Source organism: Mus musculus, chromosome 6 (genome assembly GCF_000001635.26).
Source record: "Mus musculus strain C57BL/6J chromosome 6, GRCm38.p6 C57BL/6J".
In the NCBI taxonomy this organism is placed as follows: Eukaryota; Metazoa; Chordata; class Mammalia; order Rodentia; family Muridae; genus Mus; species Mus musculus.
In genome coordinates this window covers 89,385,573-89,397,117 of record NC_000072.6, presented here as the reverse complement: position 1 = coordinate 89,397,117, position 11,545 = coordinate 89,385,573, and the positions used below count along the sequence as shown (strand labels likewise).

The 11,545-nt window shown below is 48.7% G+C and overlaps 1 protein-coding gene across 3 annotated transcripts in view; it reads left to right on the top strand.

Annotated features, from left to right (window-relative positions):
• Chchd6 (coiled-coil-helix-coiled-coil-helix domain containing 6) overlaps positions 1-11,545 on the top strand; it is a 212,507-nt gene that overhangs the window by 198,535 nt on the left and 2,427 nt on the right. The window lies entirely within an intron of this gene.

Sequence of the window (11,545 nt, the reverse complement as noted above, 5' to 3'; positions counted from 1 at the left end):
GCCTCTCCTTCCTTTCTGACCCAGAACATTGTCCATGAATCGGTCCTGACTTAGTCGTTAGGTCCTTCATACGGGCCTGCTCCTTTACCTTTCCTGCCACTAACAACCTTGACAGTTTTAAAGAAAGTATAAGACTCTCATCTGTAGGGCGATACCTTGGCCTGTGTTTGCCCAGTGTCCCCTCACAACCACAGACAAGCCATATGTCCTTGGAGACCAATGCTATGCTCTAACAGGGTTTTGTCCCATTGTCCTATTACTTGGGCATGTTGACATAGGCCTATTCTGCTTGTAAAGACCCCATGTTCTCTGTTACCAGCTAGCTAGTGTTTTATCAAGAAGTGGTAAGCTGACATCTCCAGACCGTCACTAAAGCCTGTATGTACTGACATGCTCACCCAGTCAGCCACCACAGTGATGGCTGCTAAGGGGTGATTGCTTATGTTCTGAATGTCTCCTGTGTTTCTGGATTTCTATTCTATTACTGGAGAATCTCACCTTCCACCTCCAGCTCTGCATTCACTTACTTGGTTCTATGTCGGAGGCTTGGAAGTCACATTTGTTCATTCTTACTTACTGTTTATTCTTACTTATTTAATGGAATGGCCTGGATTTCAGATTTTGGATTAAGACTGCTCCTCTGTCTTTTCCCTCATCTCTTCTTTCTCAATGTACATCTTAACTTGTTCAGGGAATGTCTCCATTGTGGTCTTGATCTCCCTCTGTTCCAGGAGTGGAGCCTGCCATTTAAGGAGTTATGTGCCTTTGATTAATGGACAATACTGGACACCAGGTTCTGGGCCTGGGTGTGCTTGGTGCTGTGCTGCTCTCACTGTTCTGGGTAGTCTCAGTTAGTGAGCTAGGAGACACATGTATGCATGGACTACATGCATGTTCATATGTGTACACATGTGCAGAACTGTATCCTTGAGGATTTCCATTTCTGTCTATCGTTTATATCAAAATTCCTAACACCTAAGAGTTCTTAGCCCTTTTCCATGGTCCCTTACTACCGTCAGCATAGGAGCCGCTCTCCGTCAATGAACTGTTGTGTTCAGCTGAAGCCTTCTCCCAAGCACTTAGACTGCCTTTTTGCCCTCTGCCTTCATTTCCCTTTGCCCCTCTTAGCAGCATTATTCTCATGGCACCCTCTCTATCAGGATGCCACTTTTCCTTCTTATGCTGGAGGATTAGATGAGATTTCAGAAAACAGACAGAACATTGTGACCATCACATGGCTGGTGATGGTCAGTTTCCTCTCCAAGGGCCAAAGTGTCAAGGGTTCTACTGGACCCCCATAGGTTATGGCCTGCCTTGTGACTGTGAGGTCAGCTCTGGTTCAAGGTCAAGTTCAGGTAGCAGAGGATATGATTGTTTGGGGATGCCTTCTGCACAAAGAGTACATGGCTTCTTTTATCCTGAGTGACATGTGAAATTCAGGAGAAGGGAAGCTCTGGAGAAGATCCTCTTTGGCTCCTCTTGAATCACTGGATAGGGAGTGGAGCTGTCATCCTGCTGCCTGCCTGCACATGATGGAACAGACCCAGTGACCAGGTGTCTTCGTAGAAAACACACAGCTCATTCTAGGCTTTTCTATATGGCCCCAGTATCTATATGTGTTCAGGTAAGGGTGGTGCGGGAGGGGCAGGACCCATGGGTGGGATGAGTTTACGTGTGAGATGTCAGTTGTGTGCATTCCTAGAATCCCCAAAATAGTGAGTTTCACAAAAAAATAAACTCTAAATAGATCAGAGTCCTAAATGTAATGCACAAACTCCCAGAAAATAAGAGTCAAAGGAGTTGAGTTTGATGGCGACTTCTTAGATTCCATGGCAAAGGCACAAGCTGTGAGAGAATGGATTGACACTGGACTTCATTAAGACAGTGAGGATGGCTGAAGAAGGGGTAGGTCCAGAATGGCCACTGATCTAGTCAAGACTAGTCTGGAAGGGTCAGAGAGTGAGTAGAGCTCTAGGGGAAGTATTAGCAGACAGCATGGGGCTAGATTACAGGTGTGATGCACTAGACAGAGGGTGTGCATGGTCAGGCTAAATCTATGGGGTGAGGCCAGAGAAAACACTGAAAGTATTCAGAGTATTCCTAGTGTCGAGAGTGTGGAAGCCTAGGGTGCTAATGGCATTTGGGAGCCCAGGTTTCGAGGGATCCAAGAGGCTGGTTTGAATATACTGCACAGTGAGGCTGCTAGAAGTTAGAGTTGGAGAAAGAGTCTGACTGTGTTGAGGGTGCCTGCAGGGCAGACCCACAAGGAGATATCTAAGCATCACAGGCTCAAGTGCTTGCCTTCCTGTCTTATGTCTTATGAGATGACAATGTTCTCTCAAGAGCACATGGCACGAGATCCACTTTCTCTTTTGGGTGGCAAACTGAAGCAAAACATGCCCAGCACCTGAGCTCTAGGCTATGGCAGTCTAGCCAGCCACACTAATTGGGTGGGTGGCTATGGGTGCCTTTGGAGTAGTCCCATCATGCAGATACACCCTGTGCTGGCTAGTGTTGTATCAACTTGACACAAGCTAGAATCTTCTAGAAGGAGGGAACCTCTACTGAGAAAACACCTCCATAAGATCAGACTCTAGTAAGCCTATAGGGCATTTTCTTTATGACTGATTGGTGAGGGAGGGCTGAGCCCATTGTGTGTAGTACCACTCCTGGGCTGGTGTACCTGGGTTCTATAATAAAGCAGGCTGAGAGAGATAGTAAGCTGTCCTTCCCTCCCCCAGTAGCCTTTGCATCAGCTCCTGCCTCCAGGTTCCTGCCTTGTTTGAGTTCCTGCCCTGACTTCCTTCAGTGATGGATTACAATATGGAAGTGTAAGCCAAATAAATTCTTTCCTCCAACTTTCTTTGCTTATGGTGTTTCACCATACCAATAGTTCCTCTTCTGGATGCTTCTAGATGCTACTTTGTGCAGTTGGCCCAGGCTGTACAGGTGAGCTGCAGAACACTTCACAGCAGGCAGCTGCTGCTTGAAGATGCTCCATGTGTACAGGTTCCACACAAAGGACCAGAGAATATAGCAGGGACTCTAGCCTTGGAAGACTCCTCATATCTGGAGGAAAAGGAAGGCTGAGTCACCTAGGACAGAGGCTGCCAGGCACAAAGTGTGGGAGGTGAGTATCAGGGGAAAAGCGGGCTCCAGAAGAAGACACTGTCCGACTGACTGTCAGAGAGAGCAGGAAAGCCCAACCAGCATGTACAAAAGTAGAGCCCATGTAAGTCTCAGCCACAGAACCTGTGCAAAGTAGAGTGCCTGTGACTCTTAGTTATTGATGCTTTACCAACTTCAGATAAGGAGTATCTGCCTACTGCTAGGTGTTTTGTGCAGACCTGCAAAAGCAAATGTAATATATTATGGTTCCTCCCTTCCAGGCATCCTGGTTTAATGGAGAGACAGCTCTCACATGACCTTCCTACAGCATGCATGTATGGTTTTCATGTGGGTAGTGGGTAGGGCCTAGGACCCTCAGCAGCAGCAGCAGCAGCAGCCCAGCAAGGGCCACAAAGCCTTAGGTGACTGGAGACCTGGAGGCAGAGACAGAGTCAAGAACACATCTCCCAGTGAGAGGGAACCAGAGAGACAGGAGGCCAGTGCACGCTCTCATGGGTAGGCAGTAGTGAGACAGTATGGACCCAGAAGAGCATGGCACATGTTAAGAAAATGACCCATAAGTGTGTTGTCTTAGCAGCAGCTCATTTAGCAGCTGTTACATGCAGTGCTGGCAGTGCTGAGAGGAAATAGGCAATAGTAACGGTTGCAGAAAAGAGAAGAAAATGCAGTCAGTGATAACTCCGCGCTCACCACATCCAGTTCCAACCTACAGTACTGAGGTTCTCGGAAGAAAAGAGGGGAGCTTGAGCATGGAGACAGGTAGGTTTGCTAGTCTGCTGGGTGAGCACAGGCCCTAGGTGACTGGAGAGCTGGAGGCATCGAGAACAGTCAGAGCCCCCTTGGAACTAGTGCTCAGAAGACAGCTGTTTCTATGTGAGAGGGCATACACAGACTCTTGGCCTTGGGATGCTAGAGTCATGTATAGACTGTAGAGGGCTCTGAACATCCACATGACTGTAGAGGGTTCTCATCTCTAACAGGTAGCAGGAACCAGTGAAGCGCTGGGGGCTGCCTTGCAGTCTGATGATCTTCCACCCTGCTAATAGCAGGACAGTAAATGCAGAAGCCAGGGAAGGCTTGAGGAATGTGGGCCCTGAATCTAGGTGGCCAGAACAGACAGGTGAGCAGAGGTTTTTCTGAGATTCGGAATCTGGATAGCTCCAATACAATTCCACTCTGCACCATTTGGGCCTCTGAGACACCTCCTTCCTATTGTCACCTGTCCCAGGACAGCTTAGGGACAAATCCTATGAAAGCAGTTGCCTTAGTTAAGTTTTTTTACAGCTGTGAACAGACAACCATGACCAAGGCAACTTTTATAAGGACAACATATATTTGGGGCTGGCTACCAGGTTCAGATATTCAGTCCATTGTCATCAAGATGGGAACACAGCAGCACCTAGGCAGGCATGGTGCAGAAAGAACTGAGAATTCTATATCTTCATCTGGAGGCTACTATCAGAATACTGGCTTCCAGGCAGCTAGGACAAGGATCTTAAGCCATGCCCACAGTGACACACCTACTCCAACAAGACCACACCTACTCCAACAAGGCTACACCTCCAAATAGTGCCACTCCCTGGGCCAAGCATATACACATCACAGCGGTGCTGTCCTTCGATTACAGACCAGACTACCTCAGAGTCTGTGCAGGTTCAACTGCTTTGGCTGCTGTGGTTGGGGTGGGGCCTCTACTTTGTGCTTTATGGCTCCCTCAAGGCTGAGGTAGGCTTGTTCTCTTCACCAGGGTACTTTTACTGGTACATAGAGCCAGTACCCACACACACCACATTCATAGGTGGGTGCATACTCAGATGGAGGGCACATCATAGAAAGCAAGAACTGGTGTCCTTGGGTCTAGAATGATGCAGGTGCTAATAATGAGTTGGGAAGACAGAGAGGAACAGAATAGACAATCTGATCATGCATCATTTCCTGTTGTTACAATCACATGAATTCTGAAAATGACGTTTAATGTGGGACTCAGAGGCTCGCAGGACCATTAGGAGAGATGCAAGACAGGAAGTCAAGTGAGATAATAGGTCATAGATCAGGAGGGATAGCAACCCGGAAGACCTCAGCCTCAAGCACTGAGGCTGGTAGCTCTTGGGGAATGTGCCAGACATCTCAAAATTCTCTGAGCTCAACCAGCCACTAGGTCGGCTTCAGGGTACCAGGCTACGGCCCTTAAGAGTGGGCTTCTCCCTGCTGCTAGAGTCGGCTTCAGGCTGCTAGGCCAGAGCCCTGAAAAGTGAGGCTTCTCTGCAGTGGTCCAGGCCTTACAGTATTTCTCTGTAAGATACTGGGAACTTCTGACTAGGAGCTTGGCTCTGGAGTTGAAGTAGGCCTGCCTGCTGTGTGCCAGTCCCTGTCAGGTCAGTCCCATTCCATCATACAGAGGGCCTTTCTGTGTAAATCAGCTATGCTGTCTTAGACCTAGGGTTTCTTCACTAATCAGCCAATGCCAGTGGTTTACCGCTCTCCATAGCTCCATAAGAGCCATGCTCCCATGGCTTCTTGTGGTAGAGCATCAGCATCTGTAGCTCAGCCAACCTGAAGAGTATGACCTCCATCCAAAACACCAAGACACCCTCTACACCAGGGCTCCCAATGCCCTGTACTTCCAACAACATTCCTAGCACTTGACTTCCTTTAGAATAGACTTCACACATGAGAACAGTCAAAGCCACTGTAGGGCCAGACACAGTGTGACAGCCACTGTGAGCTGCTCCACAGGGGCCATGGCCACGGCTAGTGTCCTCTATTAGGACCCTCAGAACCATATACCACATGCATCCCTGGGTTCTTGCAACATAAGCTGGCCAAATACACTGGTCTTTGTGGAGGACAGCACTTCCTCCTGTAGCTTTGGTGCATCTCCCAACAGTGACAGGGGAAAGTTCTGGCATGTTTTCATGTGTCCTGAGAAGTACTGTCCTGGGGTCTTCATGCAAGAGAAAGCTAACCCTAGGCTGCATCATGGAGAAGCCCAGATGCCACCCTAAGAATGCCTCTGGACCTCTGACTTGAGGGTAGGTGGACAATATCTACTCAAGAAGTTGTCACATTTCCTGGGGTCCCAGGAGTAGAGGGACTAGGCACAAGACTAAGGCTCTGTCTTCACCCTGTCATACTCAGCATTTTTCAGCAAACACTTAAAGTTTCCACATCTATACTGGGACTTGCTCACTGAGAACCTCAGCTTTGTGGAAGAAGCTGAGCAGGACACGTGTTTCTTGACCTGGGCATAGCTGGCTTTGCCTTGGGTTTTGAGCTTGTCACTAGGACTAAAGCAGACCTCAAAAACCAGGCCCATGTGGATGGCACGGTCCCTCAGAGCAGCAATATGACCTTGGTTAGAGAGATCCCTCTAGTTAGTGTCAGAGGGCTGAGTTATAGAAGTAGACCAGATTAGAGTCTGATAAACCAGTGAAGATGGACAGCTTTCCCAGGTGGCAAATGACCAAGATTCCAGAGAGAAGGGAATGGGGTTAGGAAGGGCCCTTTCTTGAGGAGGCCAGAAAAAGGAACCTGGTCCCCTGAAACTGTAGTTACGGGTGGTTGTGAGAAGCCATGTGAGTGTTGGAAACCAAACCCGGGTCCTCTGGAAGAGCAGCAAGCTCTCTTAGCCTCTGAAACATCTCTTCAGCCCCAACTGAGGGCCTTTCTTCAGTTGCCTCAGACCACGACTACAGAGACTACTGTGGGACATCTGTCCCAATATAGTCACCCTCAGACATTGAAGACCACAGTTACCTGCTCTTTCACACATGGGGGGGAGGGGGGATATACAAGTACACATACAGTTCCTCCCTCTCATCCCAATTAGCCCTGTGCCTCTTACCAGGCTATAGTTCTCGGAGGGATGGGCATCTGAAGACCAGACTGACAATGATCCCAAGTGGCATGTTAATCAATAGTGGATCCCTGGGTCCCATTTACCCAGGTTGAGTGGCACATGGTCGATAGCAGCCAGTTAACCCAGTCCCTTGCAGCCTGCCTGTCTGAACAGTGCCTGCGCCCTGGCCACAGAATGGAACAGAAGCCGCCTTTGAGCAGCTGGGCAGGACGTGACGGAGATGAATGGCTAGTGGTTGTGGAATCTCGTTGCTGCTGCTATAATAAAAAGCCTGCTCCAAGGTCCCCACCAATGTTTCCTTGAAATTAAATATGAGGAGGACAGATAATAGCCAGATTCCATACCAGGCCAATACTATCAGATTGATGTCAGCAGTGATAATAGGAGAAGGATAAGTTGATGAGATCCCATTTATTAAATAAAGTGAGAGAGACAAAGGATGGGGGCTGCATGTGAGCAGGTGTACAGTGAGCACCTCATGAGAGGCAGCTGGGGAAGGAGGAGCACCCTGGATTTGCTGCAGGGACTCCTCTTGCCTGCTGAGGCTGCAGTGTAGGTGACAGCAGGGGAAGATGCTATCCCCATAGTGATGTTGGCATGGGAGCAGGGGAGATCCTGCCCCTCTGGCCTCCTATTGTCTCCACCTTGTCATGTTCCTTGCTTTACCACCGACTTTGCCTTCCCTTGTGTGGAGCCTTCCCTACAACACCCTTCCCAAGTGGAGTCAGCAAGTTTCCAGGCCATGGAGAAGCCCTGGTATAAGCCTGTGTTTTGTTTCTTTCCCATACCCCTGATTGTCTTTTCTTTTGAATTTTGTGGCATTTTCTAAAAGTTAAGTGTCTTTAAACACGGGCTGTGGAAATGGACACCCAGGCTCTTCTTGTCATGCCCGTGTCTTACTACTGCATGAATTGAGAAAACCACTTAGGCTTTTTGAGACTCGTCCCTGTGTGCAGAGTGAGACAGCAATGCCTATCTCACAAAGCTGCTGTTTGTATTCTGGGGGACATGATACAGTGTTAGTAATATATGTTGTCAGGGACACAGTAGGCTCTAGCACAGTCAAGTTAATCAAAATAGCAAAGATTTTACCTACATGCTCTCCCATACGTGTCTGAGCTTTCTTCCTAGGCTGTTTACTTGGATTATACATCCTCTTTGCCTTCTCCTTTCCCCATGCTGTTCTTCACCCCAGCTGTCTCCCAGGGTGTGGGCTACTTAGGGAGCAAGGTGTCTCTTTGTAGAGCTGCTCATGGAATACTTACCCCTCTCTTGACCACAGTCAGTTTACCTCTAAATGTAGATGGTGTTTGACTTCCTTGAGGTTACCATTACTATAACCATTACTGACTCACGATGATCACAAGCAACTTGGAGAAGAAAGGGCTTCTTTGGCTTACACTTCCACATCACTGTTTATCACAGAAGGAAGTCAGGGCAAGAACCTGGAGGCAGAAGCTAATGGACTGCTTGCTGCTTATTGGCTTGCTCAGCCTACTTTCCCATAGAACCCAGCCCAGGGGTGACACCACCTACAGTGAGCTGGGCCCTTTCACATCAGTCATCAAGCAAGAAAATGTACAACAGGTTTGCCCACAGTGGGGGTATTTCCTAAGTTACAATCCCCTCTTCCAAAACAACTCTAGCTTGTGTCAAATTGACATAAAACTAGTTACTGTCTTACAAGGTTGGGCTCAGAGACATTGCTGAGCCTGGTATCCATCCTGGTGCATGCACAGTAGCTGTTTGGTAGCCCAGAAGCTAGTGCCGAGGACGTTCTGAACCTTGGTACCCCGCTGCCATCCTCCACTCCACCACTGTCACTCTGCCTCCTGTGTTTTCTTGTGCTGCCACTCAAGGCCACCAAAGTGCAAGGTATGTGCAGTTCCTGGCCCTCTCACCCAGTGCAGTGGAGGAGCTGCCAATACTCCTGGTAGTCCCCTGCACTTCTTAGCTGATAAAGTGTAGCACAGCCTTCACCTCTGTCCTCAGAGCACAAACGTCTCATGTGTCTGTCCCTGTCCTTTTTCTTCTCATGAGAGTGTGAACTAGATTACCACTGGGTTTGGCTCATTCTACTTCTCTGTTACCTGTCTTTACTAAGTGTATCCATAGCCACACTGTGTCCAAATACGGTCATGTTCCAAGGCCCAGGAAGGATGTAATCAGTGGAGGAAATGCCAAGCCTCTCACTTCTTGGTGTGCTTATTCCTGATCCCCTTTGAGCACCAGTTTCTATCTTGGCAGACACGTGGGCTCCAGGTTGATGTAAACTAAGCAGAAATATAGATGTGCACCTCAGAAATGGAAAACCTGACCTGCTTCTGGTATGTTAAGGTGATGTGTGATCTGGGTGAGGGCTGTGGCCCTGGGGATCTGACTTTTGAGCCATGTGCTATAAGACGTCGCATTTACTGAGTGTGTGTTGAGACCATTGCCCTCGTCCGCTGAGCAGCACATCTACAACCACCTAATTCACAAGAGTATTCTTACCCGTTGGAGCTGTTTTGTAACAGGTCACCTTGAATGGGGTAAAGCCATCCAACACCTGCTTACAACTGGTTTGACCTGACTAGCCCTACCCTATTTCAGAGAAAGATTCACTTCAGGAGCTATGTCTCTCCTCAGATTCTTCTGTGCACAACAGATAAAACTGTTGACATTTGCCTGCCTGTGTGTACTCCTACTGTGCTGAAGTCCCTGTGGAAAGGGATCGTGGCCTCAGCAGTAGCAATGCTGTGCAAGAGATAGATTTCACACAGCCCAGTTTCTCCCTGCCTAGGAACCCACTATGTCTTCTCTGAAATTTTCTCTCAGCTCCCAGGCCCTCTTATCAGAGAACAGTCATCAGTGAGGTGGGCAACCCTAGGAGCCATGAGAAAAGAGGCTAGTCATGAGGCCACTCTCTACTCACTTGCAGCTCAGTCTGTATCAGCAGCTCTGTCGTACATGTGTGGAGGGGAATGTGAGTCAGAGTCTGGCTCCCAGTGTACCTCACACTGGGCCCAGGAGCCTGCCAGGGTACTTTCTCAATAAGGCCAGTAAACCTCATACCACTTAGAGCTGAGGTAGTAGCCTCTGGTATCTGCCTGATGTCTGCAGACCATGATTATGCAGGGTTAATTCTGTGCAGGGAGGATGCCTGCACCTTCCCAGGTGTGAGACAGAGAACAGAGCCAGGAGGGGAGACAGTGGGATAGGGGTGCAAGCTAGGACTTAAGGTGATGAGGGACCACAGAGCATTGCTCATAGAGAACACTTGTCTGAGACATGAAGCCACTGAGAACTCTGTCTTCCAAGGCCATACAACTCCAAAAGGCCCATGAATTGTCAAGCTCTTGGGAAGTTACAAAGGAAATAATGCCACAGTACCCACAGGTCCTCTCTCTGTACATCAGGTAGAACCTGCCAAGGGGGTCTCCAAAGGATCGGGAGAAGGGCAACTCTCCCTCATATATCTGAAGATGTGATGTAAATAAATGGAAAGGCAAAGACCCCAGATGACCTCACTGGAGCTTGTTGGAAGGAAGCCCCCTTGAGCAGCATTGGGCACAACTATGAGATTTGGGGGGCTTCTGTCCTGTATATGGGTTTTCTCTCCTGTGGCCTGGCAGCTTGCCATAGCACCCCAGCCACCCTGCCTACTTCTGTTGCAAACCTTCTATCTTGTTCAGACCTCCATTGATTCTTATTGTTCCAGCTAAATATGGGTTCTTCACTCCTAAACTGGCACATGTCTTAGGGATTGACCTATGACCAAGATCTGCTAAAGATGAACTGGGTGAGTGAGGTTTCTAGGAAGTCAGGCCTAATTAAATGAGGCACCGAGCCTAAAGAGGAGATACTCCATGATGGTTGTGGTCCAAGGCTGGTTCAGGAAGAAGGATGGACCCCAGGCAGCATCATGAAGCAAATGGCAGTGGTCAAAAGTGCCCATTCAGACCCCTGGGCTGGGCATAAGGCATTGCAGACTTACATCCTAAGCCCCTCATTACTTTGCTGCTGGTTCTCCTTAACTGATGACTTTCACTTGGTTGAATTATCTTGATAACAGCACTCTCCCCTCTGGTGTCTGCTGCATGGCTGACACTCTCAATTCAGAGGTGCTGGGCAGGAGAACAGCAAGCTGGCCTGGAACACAGCTTGCAGAATACCCATCCTTTTTATTGCCAAAGAATGTGAGGAATGGCTCACTGCAGCTTTATAACTGTCAGGTGTCACTACAAGTTCACCACAGCTGTTACAAACATGGGGGAGCTTTGGCGAAAACCCATCTGGAAAGCTGATGGGTAGATGGCACCACCACAATGTCAATAAATATGCCCTCCCCATACACTGGCTCTGTGGTGTAACTTCTCCATACCACAGTTTTCTCATGGGGAGAAGGAGGTAGGGAAGAATAAATACCATGCACCCACAGAGTGGGGAGAGGTAATAGGGGGATGTTTTCGCCAGTGTGCTGCTGTGTGAGCTACTGGGGTGGGGTGCAGGAGAGTAAGTGTGCAGAGGACCCTGAGTAAAGGTGTTAAAGGTTGAGTGTAAAAGAATGGGTGCGGG